Raw genomic sequence first — 18,497 nt, forward strand, 5'->3', positions numbered from 1 at the left:
GACCTCGCAGACGGCATATAAATATATACAAATGACTTCAGAACTCTCCCTCCTACATATTACGGTCATGTGCAACTAATTTGCAACCGGGATTTACATCCACTGTCAAAGCTTGTTCGCAGAGTTACGTTCTTATACCGCAGTGCAGAGTCATGAGCGGGAGGAGGAGGCCCGGGTGGGTGGCTGCTGGGCACAGGACTTCTATGCTGGAGACTGAGGGTTTGCATCCCATCACAGTTGACTTCTTAAAAATATTTACCATCCTTGTGTTGTTTCTGCCAACCTTAACGAAGTGTTTGAGTTCCCCGACCACAAACATACTGTACTTACGATAACCACAGTGTTTCCCTAACTCTAACTAGGCGTTTTAAGTTGCCTGAACATAAACGTAAGAAATATAATTATGCTTTAGTTGCAAGGGATAGAAACTAGTTGATAGAGTGAAAAAAAACAAAAAAAACAGGGGGCGGATAAAAAAAACCACAATAGAATTTCTGGGGTGCCCTGATGGCTCGACAGAGCAGAGCACTGGACCCAAGTCGAGTCCAGCTAGTGGCCCTTTGCCGCATGTACTCCCCTTCTCTTTCTCCCGTTTCCTGTCCCCCTCGAAACTGTCATGTCAAATAAAGGCCCAAAAAGGCCGACCGACCTTCCAACCCAAAGCGTCAGTATTTGAAGAGTTGGGAATGAAGCTCAACAATCAACAATCTTATGAACTGTACCTTTTAATGAGAGGGCTTTACATTTTCCAAATTAGATGCAGATGAACATGCACTGTAGAAGACCCAGTTTGACTTTTTTTCCGTCACAGTCAGATGCCTGCTCATATAGAGGCACACGCGGCGAAAGCCATGGTTGCGTTTTTTGTGTTATCGAGAAGAAAGGCTTTATGTCCTCGGTCAGGGGCGGGGTTGAGGGTAAACCGGGGAGGTACAATGTTCCTCCTCATCCTCAGCAAAGCTAAATTTATTGGTTACCATCTGTAGGGTGGAGGAGTTTGGGTTGCGGCCAGGCCAAAGAAAGCCTTCTAATTAAACAGTCATCATTATCAACTTGTGGTCAGCGATCATCATCCCCAACACTGGTTCTCCAAGATGAACATGGAACCACTGAGGCTTTCCCCTGAAGACCATGCTGGACTGAATTAGAATAGAAGAAACTGAGGAGAAAAGTGCTAGTGAGAACATTTTTTTTTTCTTCCTTCTCTTGGCAGAACAGGCAGCATGAGGCCCCGTGCCATATCCACTCAGGTTTAAACAATTACCAGACATCAGAGAACCCAGTAGAGCCTCGGTGTTGGCACAGGCGTCGTTCTTTTGACTGCCGTACTTCAGGCCACGGTTTCAGACGTGGCCAAGTGTCACATGTAAGCGGAGCTTTCGATAATTTCAATTAGTGTAAGAGGGTGTGCCTGCAGTATCTGTATCACTGCTGCTGGAGGAGCTTTCCTTTGAGGTTGACAGCCCCTTAATATAGTATTTCTTGGTTTGATGTGTGAGTGACACAGAGGCGCTCCTAGAGGATGGCAAAATGGTTTATTAGGACCTAATTAGAGCTCTGTGATTAAAAGGGAAGTGACTGTGATTAGGAGACCTGCGGATGATGTGGAAACATGGATGAATATTCAGAGGAGAAAGAGCACAGTATGTATTAGCCTGTGTGGGTTTTGTAAGCATGTGTATATGTGTGTGCGTGTGTGCATGTGTGTGTGTGTGTGTGTGTGCGTGTGTGTGTGTGTGTGTGTGTGTGTGTGTGTGTGTGCGTGTGCGTATGCCTTTGTAGAATATGGAGCACCACAGAGTCCGGGCTGCCTCGGAGCAGTTGTGTTATGATATCATCTTTACAGCAGATTTACAACTGAAGCTATTAAGCCGAAAATGCACAAACGAATGTGCAAGTGTAACCCTACAGCTGATGGTTTTGGTGAGTTTATGTGCACTTGCTTCGTGTAAGAATCCAGATATTTGATGAGCAGCTCTTTGTAGCGCAATCATCAAGAAAAAAGAAAAAAAAAATGAAGATGACCTGAGATTCTTTTTGAGGATTTCAGTCCGGCATATAAGAGCTATGCTGCGGACCTTCACAGCCAATTGAACATGAAACCATGAGGAATGTTCTGCAAAGCCAGGTCCGCTTGGGGATGCTTAGGGGCGCTTGCAAAGAATCACACATTCTTGTGAACTCCGGAGTATGCGCTGTTTAATCAAAAAGATAAACGGTCTTATTGTTGTAAGTCTCCATCAATGGAGAGATTAGCATTGGACTCTCTCTCTCTTTTCGCCTCACAAACTTCTGACTTTTACAGATATGTGATAGCCGCGGCCATTTAGAAATCATTTATGGGAGTGTTCTGAGGGCAGGAGATTGACAGAAGGGCCTTGCGATTTTTACAATTTCACAACTGACTTCCTCCTTAAAATGACACAGGCTTACCTGCCTATTACTCCCTTTGATTTCTACAGTACATGCTTCTGCGCTCTGAGAGGTATTCATAATAAGCTTAAACTCTGCTGGCTTCATTGCTAAAGGGTGCTTATCTCTTGGCTATTCAAGAGAAAGAAGGGTAATATTTTTTCCAATTTGAACATTTTACAGTTAGGGCCAGAGTCGGCCCAAAACCCACATTAGAGGGCTGTTGTGGAGACACACCAGGATATATGGACACATCCATGTGCTGACACAAGCGCATGTCCCTCGCACACACACAACTTAACACACTCCGTGCCTGCTCTTTGAAAATATAATTTTTTGCCATTTAAACATTTAAATGGTACAGCTGTGGAATTTTTTTTTTTCAGCTGAATGGAAGTCACATTTATTTAGAAACGTGAGTTAAAATGTATACTGAATAAAACATATAAAGGTTGTGGGAACCTGTCTGCTCGTTTTATTTAAAAGGCTGCTTGGCTTATTCGAGTGAAATCCTGGAAAGTGTTTTTCTTTTATTACATAGATCATACTTACCTTGCAGCACTTACTGCGTGTTTGGACACGCAATTTAATCTATTTACGTTTTCATTTTGTCCCGATGGAACAGCTCAAAGCATACACAGCTTCAGAATGTACACTCATATGTAATGTAAGATATACTTGTGGTGAGTGCTAGTGGCCCTCTCTCTTTTGCTTGGAGCAGTGTCAGTTTTTCTTGGAGAATAATGAGAAGCATGTGTTGGGCAAGTGGAAAAAAAATCAAAAACAAAGATGGTGATCTTTCATGTGACCCACCTGTCGTGCTTTCAGTACAGTCGACCTCACGTCAATATCGTCCGGGCAGCCTCGCCATGGAGCTTCTTCCTCGCGCTCTTCTGCTGCGGCCTCGTCTTCATTACTCTCGCAAGGACACCTTAAAGCTCTCGGCCTTAGCGCTAATGGTAGCACACGGAAGCCAACTAAAAACTAAACCTTTATGACGATCAGCATTTAAATACACATAATCTGTAGGTGCAAAGTGTTTGATTGAACTCCATCTTTCCCCAGCAGTTAACAGTGTGCTGTAGGTTTGGACTGTGGGTGTGAGTTGTGCCCAGCCCCCCGCCTGCAGCCTCCGCCTGCTGACTTTCTCAGTTTTACCGTTGCTTGTGCCATGCTGTAATGGGCTCCCAGGACATGATGGGAATATAATAACTGCTTGACGATGTTTTTCTTACCCCCCCTCATTCTCCACTAAATGTAAAAATGTGCCCAGAAACATGGGCTATATGGTACAGGTTGTGATGTCACTTGTTATTGCTGGAAATGCGAACCAGTAAATTTTGGATTATTTTCCACAATCTGCTGTGCAGAGTGCATTATGTCACAAAGGCCACATTGTAGCTGGTTGGGTGTAGAGCAGTGTTGTCTCTCTCTCTCTCTCTTGCCCTCTCTGTTTCCCTTGTTCTGTGCATTGCTCGGACACCTTCTGTGCTTCCAGTCCAGACTGCAGCCTTATTTTTATGCCCGTTTTCTTTCCTTGTGCTGCAGTCAATGGACAATGGGCCTATAGGGTACTGATTATTTGCAAGATTTCTGTGGATATTTTGATATTATAACATTACAACTGGACTTCTTAAATGATGGGTTATCCTTTGTAAGTTGGAAAATGCTCTGTGAAACCTTGAGCGATGAGATGAATTAAGCGGTGATTGATACATTTCCTTCCTTTGCTGTACAACCAAACACTGCTTTTATTCGGTGCAGCATGGACTGGAGGAGCCTCCTGTTTTCCCACTAATTAAATTTGCCACTAACATATGCTGGCAGGAACCGCTTACCTTGTTTGACTTATTTATTGCCTGACTGTGGAGGTAATTTGACCTTTCATTTCAAAGGCTTTTTTTTTAATCCAGAAAAGGAGTGTTAAACTCAATTATACCAGTGATCAGTGGCTCAAACACTACATTTGTTTCCTCTGGGGGGGACAAGCCGAGTGTATGCCCTGCTCCCAGCTCCTTGTGCCTTCCTCCTCCTGGCCCTTCCACCCCTACAGGCCAACAAGGGGGGGGGGAGGTAAATTAGGATGGGAGAGAAATGGGGATGGGGGGGTGGCAGGAGGGAGGGAGACATGAGTGAGATGAGAAAGGGAGAATAGAGAGAGTGGGAGAGAGAAAGAGGGAGAGAGGGAAGGGGAAGGGGAGAGGAAAGTGCCCTACAGTTCCTGCCATGTCACTGGAGATTTGTGTCCTCCTTTTAAATCATTTCCCTCTTAAGAAGATTAAGAAGGCAGAAATATTCTCAAACTGATCATTTTCCCTCCCCCTAAATGGACTCATTTGCATTTGCAAACGCTGCTATTAATTGTGGGTTTCAAAAAAAAAAGAAAAAGACAAATGACCTTTGCAACTGTAAATAAAAAGAGAAAACAGAGGTTAAAATGGTAATTGTGAAAATGACTGCACAGGGGCCAGTGGAGCCAAAGCAAAGCATATAATCCCATCAGGTTCAGATTTACACAGTGGTCACTACGCTCCAGAATAGTCTCAGTTGTTTTTTTTTGTTGTTTTTTTTTTTATGTATAGGACCCCTTAACATCTTAATCAAGATTTCAGTCTACTTTTTCTCAAGTAAAAATCTGTGTGCTACATTTTTGTCAGTTTAAAGTTCCAGCAGAGAAAAAAGACAGTTATTGGCAGGATGCAGAGCAACTTGCAATTAAAAGCATTGCTGTGCTGTAGAGTATGGTTTGGGGTTTTATGAATGGGAGGTGAAGAGTGATTTCTAACTGTAGTCCTTGATTTTCTGAGAACAATGCAGCTTATTTAAGTCTTTCTTTGCTTTGTTGCGTGCTATGAGATTTCACACGTCATCGGTTAAAGTTTTCTGCCTGTGTTGTGCTGAGCTCGCCGCTAAAGTAATTATTTGTCATCTTAAACCTGCGAAAAAATGTGCGCCGGTAATGCAAGTCATTGGTGGAAACTATCAAACAGCGCATCGCTGATTCTCCTCGAAATAAGGAAAAACACAGAATAATTTGCGGACACCAATGCCTTGTTGTAACCTGATCATTTATGGATCAGTTGTTTCCTTTCTGGTTTAATTCACCATGTGATTGATTTTCAGTGCGTTACTGTTGGAAAATATCCACACTAAACAGTGCCTGAAATAGGGAATCATTTGAATACAGATGCTTACGGCTCAGGCCTTGTCATTCGAAACCACTCGGAGCCAGGAGACAATTGCAGGTTGATTATGTTGCTTCTGACAGAAGTTGCAACTCCTTTGTACAAGGCAGAGATATTTGCATCTAAATGCTTATTGTAGACATCTAAACAGCATAAAGACTGATTGTAAATGCCAGCTGTTGGGCTGTACTCGGGGATGAAAAAAAAAAAAAAAAAAAGGATTTCAATAAAGAAAATTGGGATGGAAATGAGGAAATCATTTTCAAACAGTGGAGCTGAAATCAATAAGTAGGAAATGGCAGCGTTTGTTATGCTATTTATATTTGTCATTTTCATTGAGCGTGTTTGTACGATCACGTGAATCTGTTTACAGTTAGCTACTGTATGTTGTATTTTTACCTGCTTTAACGGTGTTTATATTCAGATGAGTTATGTTTCATTCTTCAGTCGCCGCTGCAGGCTGTTTGTACCATTATGAGGTTGCAGTGCCGGTTGTAAGAGATCAGTAAAAGCTGTAGAACTTTTTTTTTTTTTTCCAGTAATTGGAAAGATAATGCAGCTGTTATGATATATCTGACATGTCTAATTTTGACATTGCGTGTTTAGAGGTATTTGAGACGGTTGGAACATGGCGTTCCAGCTTTTTGTGTGCGACTGCATGAAAGTGCAGTTGTACAGTATATGCGGGTGTACGTGTGTGTGTGTGCTTGGTGCCCAAAGCAGAGTGATGCCCCTGCTGATTCTGCTCCTCTAGCTCTTTGTCCTGCAGCACTCAGTGTGTCTGCCTCCTCGGGAGACTGGCAGCCTTCTCTAGTGTGCCTCCACAAAGGCCCAGCCTCCTTTGAGGTGTTAAAAACTTCCATTTATGCATCTCCCTGGACAAAAAAGCACCAAGCCCATTTGAGTCCAGTAGCAACACAGGCAGACATTGTGGCCACGCTTCTCTAGCACTCATTTCACAGATTCTAAAACCAGTATGTGGTGAACAGGATTTGAGGGGCTAAAGTGCCCCGTGAGGGCCAGGCGATAAGAGGGGAGAAACGCCACCACGCAGTAAACTAGAAGATGGGTCCGGGAAAATAAACACATTACCTGGGAGAGAGGGAGAGACTTGTTTTCATGCCCCTGCCCCCAACATACACAAATACAAACCCCACACTGAGCGAGGAAGAAAGAGAGAATGGTAGAAAAAAAAGGAACAGAAAATATGTGCGTGCATCTTGGAAGTTAAGAAAAGACGTCTCATCAGTGTGCAAAAAAACAACAAAAAACAAGCCTATTCTGTGTGCTCTGTCTTTACAGTCTTTGGAGTGAAGAATATGTAAGGAGGAATCAAAGAGAATTGATAGGTTGCACGCCCGCCTGTTAGGAGCACCGGGGACTGAATGCCGTCCACCGTGGAGGAAAACATTCTATTTGCTGGTCGTTTTTCTCTCCCTTCACCCAGCCTCAACCCGGCTGCTCAGTAGATAGACTTTTATTCTTGTTATTTGACGCAGAGGAAATGACAGATAAGGCATTTTCCCGAGCAGTGCATGAAAAGCCTGGTTCAGCCGCAGAACTGTATCTGTATCAGGGTGTTGCTTGTTACAAACTCTGAGCAGTATAGCTGCTCTTCAGGAGCAGATTTTATTTTTTTTTCTGCTTTATCTGACACTATTGCACTCCAGCTCTGCCAAAATACAGGTCACTGTTTTACTCTCAACAAAGACATTTTAACCGGAGTGACGCTCTGCTAGTCATTCCTCCTGACACGTCGGTGTGAGACGTTTTGTGAGTGTATAGTCTGCTGCAGCTCAGTGTCAGGACAGGATCTGCCCGAGACTGAACCGGGGCAGTTTGAGAGAGACAGAGGGTAAAAGATAAAAAGAGGAGAAAAGGGAGATTTGTCAGGATGTGACAGTTAACAGTGTGCTGGAGCATGAAACAGCTGTTTGCACGTGATTGACCTGTTTCCAACACCAAATAACTCAATGACATGGTGAGGCTCTTGTAGAAATACCACTCTTGTCTGTCTAAGAACACACACTGGTCCTTTTTTTTTTTTTTTTATCTCGCCAGTGGGACGTGAAAACACTCACGAGCGAACAGTATCTCCACAATACTTAAAATTATCAATACCTGTGTAAAGTGTCCACAGTCTACCTTGACTCTAGCTGTCCCCTATCCTCTCATTCCAGGCTGAGGTGATTACTCACTGCATGGAAGCTGTCATTTCATATTTCACAGATGATGCTACTGCAGAGAGGATTGACTTTGTGGAACTGGATATTTAACAGACAATCACATGTGTTCAATTACTCTATCAGACATTTCTGTGCCCAGAACGTTTTGCGCTTCACCCCCCCGGCGCCCCTCCTTTTCCCTCCCATTTCCCTATTTCCCCCTGGGACGGCTGTTATAGCTTCCCCCCGCACACGCGCCTGTCCCCAGTCCGACTGACTGACTGACTGACTGTGTGGCTGCTGCTTCTGCAGAGATAACCACACAGCATCCAGGTAGGGGAGCAGCCTGCTGATGGCATAGATTACCTCTATTGTCAAAATGACTAACTCGGCAGAATTCTTACTTCAGCGTGTTTGGACGCAGGGGAGAGTGAGGATTTGGAGAGGAGGATTGGGAGTGTATTTTTTTTTTTTTTTTTTTGGAACATGTTGCAGATCTGGATGAATTCCAAACAGGAGTTGAAGTACAAGTTTTAGCTTGCCTCATGCATTATCCACACAAAACTACACCGGGTGAAACATACATTTGAGACGGGCACAGGCGCACATGCATGCGATTTTAAACGTGTCCCACATTGAGTAGATTTTAATGCAGCTCAGAGTTGACGCGCATGAAAAATAAAACCTGAATCTGGTCGGGATGGCTGTGTGGTGGTTGGCCTCCCCCTGTGCTGCGTACAGTTGTGGCGATGTTGTCTATTGATACTGAGCCACTGTCACATGATGGTTGAAAAAACACAACTCTCCGTTATGTTCAGGGGGAAATTAAATCAAGCGTGGCACACACCGTACACGAACACATGTCTGGAATTTGAAGGTTCAGTTGATTTGAAAGTGAATCTTTTTCCAGGCTGTATTCTTCACAGACTGCACGAGAGGCTGCAGCTCTAATGGCAGCTCCCAGCCGGGGACACACTGCTGCATGTTTGATGCGTAATATGGAGGTACACAAGCAGTTTCTACGTGGGAGGTTTTTGCACTAGTGAAAAGTTTAACATTAATATTCCATACTCTGCCCACCGTATCGTTGCAGGAATGTGGAATTTGATTCTGTGCCCAAACAAATTGCGTGTGAGGGAGTGTGTGTCTTTACTTTACCCAATTAAGAGACAAATTCTGTCCCAGATTTGGTTTCACTGCAATTTCATCAAGCACGAGCCAACTGGTTTCTGTCTTTTGCTGAGCTAAAGTACCAAAACACTGTGTATGTGCGCATGGATGGATTTACTCAGGTACTGTACTGTAAACTTCCACTCACCCAAATCGGAGGCAAGTTTTGTAGTTTTTATTCCACTGCTTTTATTTGATATATTTAGTTAATAGTCACTATTCATATTAAACCAATTCATTTGTGTTATAAATACTGAGATTTAAAAAAAAAAGAAAAAAAAAAAAGAAAAGAAAACACATCATCAGAAAAATGTAAGATTTGATAATTGTCCAGGCAGGTAATTGGTTGACCCATAGTACACAGACATGTGCAAATATATGTATTATTTACCTTTACTTGAGCTTTTGATACTTAAGTACATTTAATATCAGAAACTTTGAGACTTTTACTCAAGTACTATTTGTATGGGTTACTATCACTTTTTCCAAAGTAATATTTTACAATGATGTCTTTACTTTTACTCAAGTATGACTTTTGGGTACTTTTTACAACGCTGCGTGTGTGTGTGAATTCCCCTAAAGATTTCAGCGCTGGAAATGATGCTATAATTTCCGACTTCGCTTCACTGCATATGAAAGCTTTAGCGCTTTAGTGGCGACTCTGGTGTGTGTGCGCGCATGTTTGCATTTTCGCTTGTTTCTTTTGTGTGTCTTGTGCGTCTGTCTGTTCCTGTGTGTGCGACAGAGAGGTAGCCCTGACTGGCCGAGGCTGGAGAAAAGGCCACTCTTTGACAGAAATGCCACAGGTGGCTGTGAGGTCTCGGTCCCTGCTACTTTGATGTCAGCTCCGTCAGTCTGTTTGGATTTTTTTTTGTATCCAAGAGATAAACTAACAGTATTTATAGTGAAGGGAAATTATTTCACCAGCAAACTAGTCTTTGTGCCTCGCTCTGACTGCTCTCTCTGGGCCACATTTACTTGGCATTGCTTCCTCTCAACCCAACACTTTTCTGTTTCCAACAAAAAACAAAACAGAAAGTATATCGGTTAAGTGGTGCTGACAATATCTTTATAAAAATGTAGCGAACTAATAATTTGAATTTAGGGTTGACTGCAATTGGGTTTAATAAGTCCCCCATCCTCTAATTAGCAATGGAGAGTGGCTGTTTTATGTTTCCTGCCTGTAGGTCTAATGCACAGCAGGAAAAAAAAGCTGCTACATGCAGCTACAATGGGCCTGTTGACACCGACCCTTTTTACACCACAGGGATAACTGCATTGGCTTCATTATAATATAATTTGGGTTTCGCTCGTTATTTGCAATTATAAATTCTTTTATTTTTTTTCACCTCTCTCCCAGACAAATAATGAACTTAAATAATTGACGAAGAGGAACACATTTCCCCATTTATTATTTACCTCATTGTTCTCAATTATCATCAGATTATGAATTCAAAGGTTTGTTAACGTCTACACTGTAATTATAAGAGCTCTCGTTTATTTCCTCACAACAGGAATTAATCCTATAGTCAGATGTTTGACACAGGCTGGTTTATTGAATTCCCATCCATGTAATATGTGGTTTGTTGTGTGGACTGAATAGCTACTAATACAAGTTAATCTCTTGTGTGTGTGTGTGTGTGTGTGTGTGTGTGTGTGTGTGTGTGTCTGAATACAGTAGTGGTCGGTTGCGGCTGGAGCAGAGTTCAGAACAGTGAAATCGTGTGTGTTTAGCATTATTTGAGAGGCAGGAGAAGACTTTAAACTCAGAGGTGCTATTCATGCAACAGCTTCCCATTCAGCTGGGGTCACCTGGGTCCCCACTCACCCATTGTCACCTCCAGCCTCAAGGTCGCCACATTCAGACCTCTCTGTAACTCTTGCCTTTTATCCTCTATGCCAGCTCTGTTAACCTTGCAGCCTCCCACGTGGCAGACTCGGTGCAACAATGCAGCGGTATAGTCAGTACATTTATCTGGTCTTGTTGTTGGTGGCTTATTGGCCCTGGTGATGGGGGACGGAGGTGCTGTAGTGCAAATTAGTGACAGATCAGTTAAGCGTGACCTCAAAAAACCCTTGGCCTTGTTTAATTGGCAGTGCTGAGGCGGACTAATTGTATAAATCAGCTGGTAATGAGATCTTGGCGTATTGTGGAACACAAGATAATGTGAGAAAATGAACATGAATGAGCTTACAGCATTTTCACCCCTCCAGCTAGACGGTCCGATCAGTGGATTGTCTTCCCTCTGTTGTCATTACCTCTTAACTGTGGGTGAAATGTGCCGTCGGTGATGCCTGAAACTGTAAGCGCTCACACTGTGCCAGAGTTTCCTGGGTATTTTCTCTTACAAAGCTCTGGAGTTGCTGGACTTCAACAAGACATGCTGAAACTAGTAGAACATCCCCGCCCCTCCACCTTAAATAAATCATTAGCAAGGCAGCGCTTGAAGAAAGAAAGCAAAATTAAATAAAACAACCGCTTTATATGAAAGCTGTTTATTAGTAGAATCTGTCGACTGGAAGACAGATTAATGAGGCAGCGGAGAAGTAGATTTCAAACATTGTCTAGGACGGATGGCTGTTGCTGACAGGCAGCTGTGAGGACTGGAGGTCAGACACTAACAAAGCTGTCTCACAGTAGCTCAGCTGTGGAGACTCTGACCCTCAGCCAACAGTCACTACGGCCCCAATTCTCTTCCTCTAGCTCTATCTCTATTTGTTCCAGTGTAGGTAAATACAGTTACCTAAGACCCTTGTTGACAATAACCACATTCGAAAAATTCACTGGTGTTTTATAATCAAATAAAAGCTATTTGAACTCATTAATAACCATTTCTAAATGTTACATGTAAAACATCCTTTTTTTTCTTCTTGCTTACATTTCAGGTTTTTACATGAATTCAAAATCAACCAACCAGTGATCGCTGGGAGCTGGGGATTGAGTCTTTCAGTTTTTGTAAGTATCAATTTGCCTCTTCAGCTTTTCCTGTCTTGCCACATGTCTCATACACCCCTGCTGTCTTTCACCCACACTCAGCACCTGCGTCAAATGAGGTGGACAATTGGGTAGGCACACAATGTATGCACAATTAGACACGTATATAGCCACAAAGTTACCGACAGACCTTTTTTAAACATTAGATCCTCCAACGTATTTCTCCTGCACTTCAGTATTATTACTCCTGATTCATTTTATTTCCTTTCTCTGTTGCTTCTCCTGTGCTACCATCCTATTTCTCGCATTCGAGTTTTAAGGTCATATTTATAATATTATTTCATTGTGATCTTATGCATACTTGTTATTGTATCTGAATGACTATATAAACCCTAATAGGTGAAGAAAAACACTCTTACCTACACTAGTGCAACCTTTTTGAGAAAAGTCATTTATAGGTGACGCCAGTCAAAACTGTGAAACCTTGAATATCAGTAATCACAATAAGCCTTTAAAATGGTTCGGAATAAAATGAAACTTTATTTGGTCTCTTTATAAAAAGTCTACACACGTATTGAAGGGTCTCTGAGGTTTAAAGAATAAGATGAATTACACATTAACAGATAATCTCAACTGCATACACATACAGGAATGCATATTCTTCCTTTTAAAATAGAACATGAAATGATTTAACCAAGTCTGTTTGTGTTCCAAAATCTGTAGATTGAAAAGGGGCATAAGTGAATTTTTTAAAGCTTATTCATGAAGATGGGTGCTATACATAACTGCATTTTTGCTGCAAACAACACAAAAAAACCCTGCAGAGAATCAAGAATATCCTCGCATCAATACAAATATCGCTTGAACAGTCTTTGCTCAGCTGCTGCTCCTGCAGGTTTTCTAATAAAAACTATCATAGATATTAAGCAAATAAAGGTGAGGAACTACAGCTTATATTATTCTTTTCTTCCAAATGTCAGTTGGAGTTATCATGGGAGTCATATTAATGTGCATGTGAAGCCCTTCAATAACAGCTGGGGAAATGTCTCCCTCAATTCAAAGTTCATGGCCATTTACCATTGTTTAATCATGCCGTTTCACGTCACACACTGACTGTCTTCTGCTCAGATGAACATGCACCTGGCTACCAGCGAGCTTTCCTACCCTTTCTGCTGCTGCTGCTGCATGTTAGGTTCATTGAGTCGAGCTGAATGGCATAGTGCGACCATTTCACCAGTTCGAGCCAGTCAGTCATGTAGCGGGGGACTGATGAACATAGTGAGAGCAGCCAATTAATCAAAGTTACTATAAGCTCTGCATACACATCAGTAAAGACATCACTGCACGCATTGTTGACAGATGATATTAATAGAGATAGATTTTCCTTTTCAGTGTTTTTAAAGAATTGACTGCATCAATTTAAAACTATGGTCCCCCGAAGAAAACCTTTCTCATGCAGCAAGACACAAAGCAACACCTTGAGCTATTACTCGATGAGCCGTATGCTTGTTCAGATATATTAAACAAAATATTTAAAATCGTCGCAAGCATAGACTGTGTAAAACATGCACCAGCCACACAATGCAACCTAGGCTTTTTTTGTGAATGTATAGGAGTCAAACTTTGGTGTAAAGCATAATTACGACGAAAGAGGCACTTTTAAGATTTACCCTATTTCCGTTTTCAAGCTCATTTTCTCAGTGCAAGGGGCACTTTTACGATAGCATCAAAATTGCTCTTTTTAAAAACACTAAGAAGGCTTGACACAAACTTTGCTCGTAGTACTTTGCTCACCAGGGTCTCTACACATGAACACAAGCATTGAGAACATTGTTTGTGTACAAAGAGTTTATTGAAGTTTTTCTAACAACTCACCTTAGCAGTAGCTTGTTCCACTCCCAGTCGCGATGGCAGCTGAGAAGTGTCGATCTCAGAATGCAGCGTAACATGGAGGACAGTTAAGGTGGACCGCTACTGTCTTCTGGCAAGAACTATCCACGCGATATCTCACGTGACTTTTCTGGCTTTTTATTTTAGTATTGTTTCTTATGTGAGGCTCCTTTTTCAACTTCAAGGTCAAAATTGTTTTTCGCTAATGACAAAACAACTAATTATCCGTGCATTTATATGGAACTAAGCTTTAGGAGCGGTCCACCTTAACTGTCCTCCATGTTACATTGCTTTCGGAAATCGACACTTCTTACTGGCAGGACGGCAGCGAGCGGAGGAAACATCTACTAACGTGAGTTGTCCAAAAACTCTCTTTTTAGTAAACTCTGTGTACACAAATAATGTTCTCAATGCATGAAGGTTTGACTCATATACATTCACAAAAAAGCCTAGGTTTGCATTTTGGAGTTTCCAGGCTAGCCAGGTTAGATGAATGATGCCTGGCTACTGAGAGATAGCTTGATAGCTAGCAGCTAGCTGTTACTCAAAGCCTTTAATTATGCATACATTTAAGCCCTAATATAATTTAAATGAATGAGCTACATGAAAATCTTTTTTCTGTACAGCTGTCATTAACGTGGAAAGTAGCTGTAGAGTCTAGAGGCTATAAACGTGTTTCATCTCTGCTGTGAAGTTGGACATTTTAAAATGGGGCTCTCTAATGGGATTGAGTCACTTTTGAAAGCAGCCTCAAGTGGCCATTTGTGGAACTGCAGTTGTTGTTAACATTGCTGGAGGCTATTTTCCGGTCACTGGCGGAGTCCACTGCTGGTCCAGTTAAAAATGGTCCTCCACAATAAATTCTTCTTAAAACCCTGAAGTTTTAAGAATATGTTTATTTTCGGTCGCCGTGATGTTATCAGACACCTGTCAGTACTTGTTGTTGAAGAAAATACCGCATGAAGCCCTAGTGTGTGTGAGCATTCAGTGCCATCCTACTCTTTCGAGACATTAAATTGGATCCTCATACAATCTGGATCCTTTGACCTAGAGGATTAATTAATCCTCCTAACATGACAGGGAGTAATTTGGTTTATGTCTGGAGAGCAAGTTTAATAACAAGTGTGCAGTCTCATTTGGAAACACCTGAGGATCCGACCATATACACTCTTTGTTAATGCGTACCATTTATCTAATAAGCAACATTCAGAGCCGTCCGCAGACCGCCGATGGCACCACTCGAGGGGAGGGTGTGGGGGAGCCATTTTGTCAGAAATTAAATAAACAGCACTTCACCGTGAAATGAAAATGAATTACCTTTGAATGGTTATTCTTCTTCTATTATTTATCAAATGGGCCTCTTCAGTACGCTGACCCTGCAGTGATTATGGTCAACATGTTGCTAAACAGAGACCGCTTGGTAAAAAAAGACCACCCAACAAAGATTTAATTTCATCGGCCTCAATTACATCGAGGATCCAAGTGCGGATGTTGAAAACTAATTGTTGCGCATGTCATTCATTACCTGTGTGGAAAACCGTCTTGAATGTCATCTGTCATCTGTATTAAAACGTTCATTCCTATAGCATTTTTTTGAGCAAGGTCACACAGTGCTACTTAGAAAAACAACCAACTATAGAACAGTAAATAGAGAAAAACCAATAGAAGTCATGAATTACCTCATTTTAAAGTGCCTATAGATTTATGCATAATCCATATTTAATTGCACGAAAAGGACCTAACCTCTGAGTTTATTATTATTTTTATCCTTATGTTATTTGAAGGTTTCATGGATTTTATTTAATTCTCAGAAGAATTAAAACTTAATGTGGGCTTGGCGGCAGTCCTGGTTCTCAAGGTATGTTCCTTGTACTGTAGGACAGAGTTTCACCTCGTTGCTCTATACAGCGGGACCAGAGAACACGCCGTTAATCTTCCTGCTACCCCAGCTGTGGAAAGTAATGCATAACTAAAAGTCCGGTAAAATGAATTAATGATTTCAACCATGAACTTTTCTCCCAAAACGCCATGAATCGTCTCCAACTGATAATGCACCGCGACCCCGAAGTGTGAAATCCCTGTTGCCTCGAGAGTAGCCAGTTAATTGATTCGCAAATTATTTAAAGTTTGTGGCACCCAGGGGAGTGCTAGGCTCTAATGACGGCCCGTTTTGAAAGAGTCGAAAAACTCTTCCCAGGCAGGCTAGTATTAAATTGTAACAGTAAGCTAACAAGTGTAATCTGAGCACCAAGAGGGATGAGATGGTGTCCAGCATTGTGTCGTTAGATCGGGACATGAATATACTCTTTAAATTGGGATGGATCTCATCCTAGATCTCCTTATTGGCGCTCATCTCTTGGGAAAGCATACTACATGAATGTTAAATCGCAAAAGTCGCTGCTTCTGAACTCTAGGACAAAAAATTCTACACAAATTTACTTCCAAAAAATATCAGAAAATGTTTCTTGCGTGTCTTGAAATAAGTCCCATTTATCTCGTGACATTTTTGACTCGAAAACCGACACTTTCTGCTGACTCCATGATGAATAGGGGTTGACTGACTTGGACAGTGTAATGTTGTCACTGTGCTACCTACACCTCTCTGTGGCTTGTGTGATATTATAAAGAAAAGCTGAGGTATTGATGATCACAATGTTTTGTCAAGGTCAAGCAGGATCTGGTCATTCTGTGCAGCGTAGGCTCATCCAGCAGCGTACACACTGTACGTTCCTGGCACTTTTTTTTTAGCTGAAGTGGTTTGATCTCTGTGTTAATATCAAGGAGCCTCTAATCTCAACCCATTAGCAACTGCTGTCATTCAGACACACGGTGTCGGCCTGATTTAAATAAAATGAAATGAAGATAGTTGTTTCTGGTCCCTTGGCTTCACTCATTGCCATAAACATATGCTCTGTGCCCCGCTTCTTTCCATCTTATTTATGACTTTAATTTGTTGTGTGGGCTGTGCAAGAAATCAAATTTAATCCAATCCTCCCAGGGACCCTGTCATATAATAACATGGTAATTTCTGTGTATCCTTTTGAAAAATGAGGAAATTAATTCTTCCTGACATGTTCTAATTATTCCAGTGTGAACGGCGGATGAGCTCCCCTCCTTCCTCCCACCACCCCCCCTCACCAGCCCCCTAAGTGTCAGTTGCCGACGGGTGGCGAGGTGCTAATGCTGACCAGCAGCGCGTTTAATTTGAAACATGAGCAGACACCTTTCAACACACCTTCTTAATGTTGGAGTGGCTCACACAAATTAATTCACTACTCATCTGGCAGCTCTGACTGAGGTGTATGTACGTGTATGCTCGGAAGCGTGTGTGTGTAGGTTGGAAGGTGGTGGTGGGGGTTTCAATGGAACACTATTGCCATTAGTGAAGGTAACATTAGGTGTGTCTGTGTGCCCGTGTACCACGCCCTAGGTGTAAATGCATATATGACAGAGGAAGTGTGTGTGGACACATGTGCTGGACCAGGTATCACCACATTTCATGTGACTGGGTGTTGAGCTGGCGTAAAGCTGTCTGCTGGGATGTTGGGATTGCTTGGACAGCTTTTTTTCATTTCCCTCTCTCTGGATCTCCCTCCTGTCGAACCAACAGTACCTTTTCACACATCCCATTGCGCCGGTGAAAGCACTGCCAGGGTTATTTAATTAGACTGTCATCAGGCAGTCTTTAGCCTATCACTTCAATTTGCATTGGGACACTGCTGGCAGAGATGTTGTGGAGCGATGATCTTATGTCTTGTGCTCAAGGGTTAAAAATCTAAAAGAAATGATTTGGATAAATCTAAAAATAAAATAAACCAATAATGCTAGAGGTCGGATAATCATTTGTTTGGTTGATTGTAAGACGTTAAGTCTTCTCAACAGAAAGTCGGTCCGTGAGTGGCCAATACTGTGCTGCTTCCGCTAGTCATAACGGGAACTCCCATAGCAAAATCCCCCAAATAATATATTTATACAGGCATTTATTATTTTGAGTTTGATGTTCATTTCAGTTTCTAATTAAGTCAAAGATTGTTCATTTTTCATGGGAGGGTGGGGGATGATATCAACTGATTAATCTTTTTTCTGCTCCAAACTGTCTACACTATACAATCTCTAAATAACAGTTCAATGATTTTATATTGAGCTCACGATTGACTTTCAATCTGTAAAAAGTCATTATCACCAGATGATTGTTATCACGGAGAACAAACTTGGCTAATAATTAACAAGGTTCAAAAACAAAAACAAACTTGTATTCAGACTTGACTGAGTCCACAGCTCTGTGTATTGTACACTCATGTTTCTGGGAAAAGAAATGTGTTTCCACTCTAATATAGTACATTATCAGCTGAGACAGGAGCAGAAAAAATAAACAAAATTACTGAACTTTGGAGTTGGGTTCAATCTGTAGAACTGTAATTGATTTGGTGTGCTTGTTAATATGTGTGTGTGGCGTCTCTGGGTTGTAGAACAGAGGGCTCATAGCTGTGGCGTCATGGTCGAGGAGAAGAGAGCATGGCTTTGTGAGCGGTGGGTGGGTCCCCGCATGACTCAGAAACGGGAGAGGCGTCAACATGGCCGCCCGGCCCACAGGGATTAAAGTGTCCCCCCCCTCCACACCCTGCAGGGTTAATCACTGCCATTTTGGGTCCATACAGAGGGAGCAAATGCACTCTCCATCACTGTGGAAGAACTGAGACATAAGCCACCACTTAGGCTGCCACTGCAGCGGCTCTGTGG

At 42.1% G+C, this 18,497-nt stretch overlaps 1 protein-coding gene across 11 annotated transcripts in view; it reads left to right on the forward strand.

Moving 5' to 3' along the window:
* Window positions 1–18,497, forward strand: part of sox6 (SRY-box transcription factor 6) — a 141,316-nt gene that overhangs the window by 11,376 nt on the left and 111,443 nt on the right. For all 11 annotated transcript variants that reach the window (XM_030414933.1, XM_030414935.1, XM_030414932.1 and 8 more), the window contains one exon: window positions 11,819–11,888. The gene's annotated coding sequence lies outside the window, so the exon portion shown is untranslated. The remainder of the gene's footprint in view (window positions 1–11,818; window positions 11,889–18,497) is intronic.

The sequence above is a fragment of the Sparus aurata genome, chromosome 4, assembly GCF_900880675.1.
Source record: "Sparus aurata chromosome 4, fSpaAur1.1, whole genome shotgun sequence".
Taxonomy (NCBI): Eukaryota; Metazoa; Chordata; class Actinopteri; order Spariformes; family Sparidae; genus Sparus; species Sparus aurata.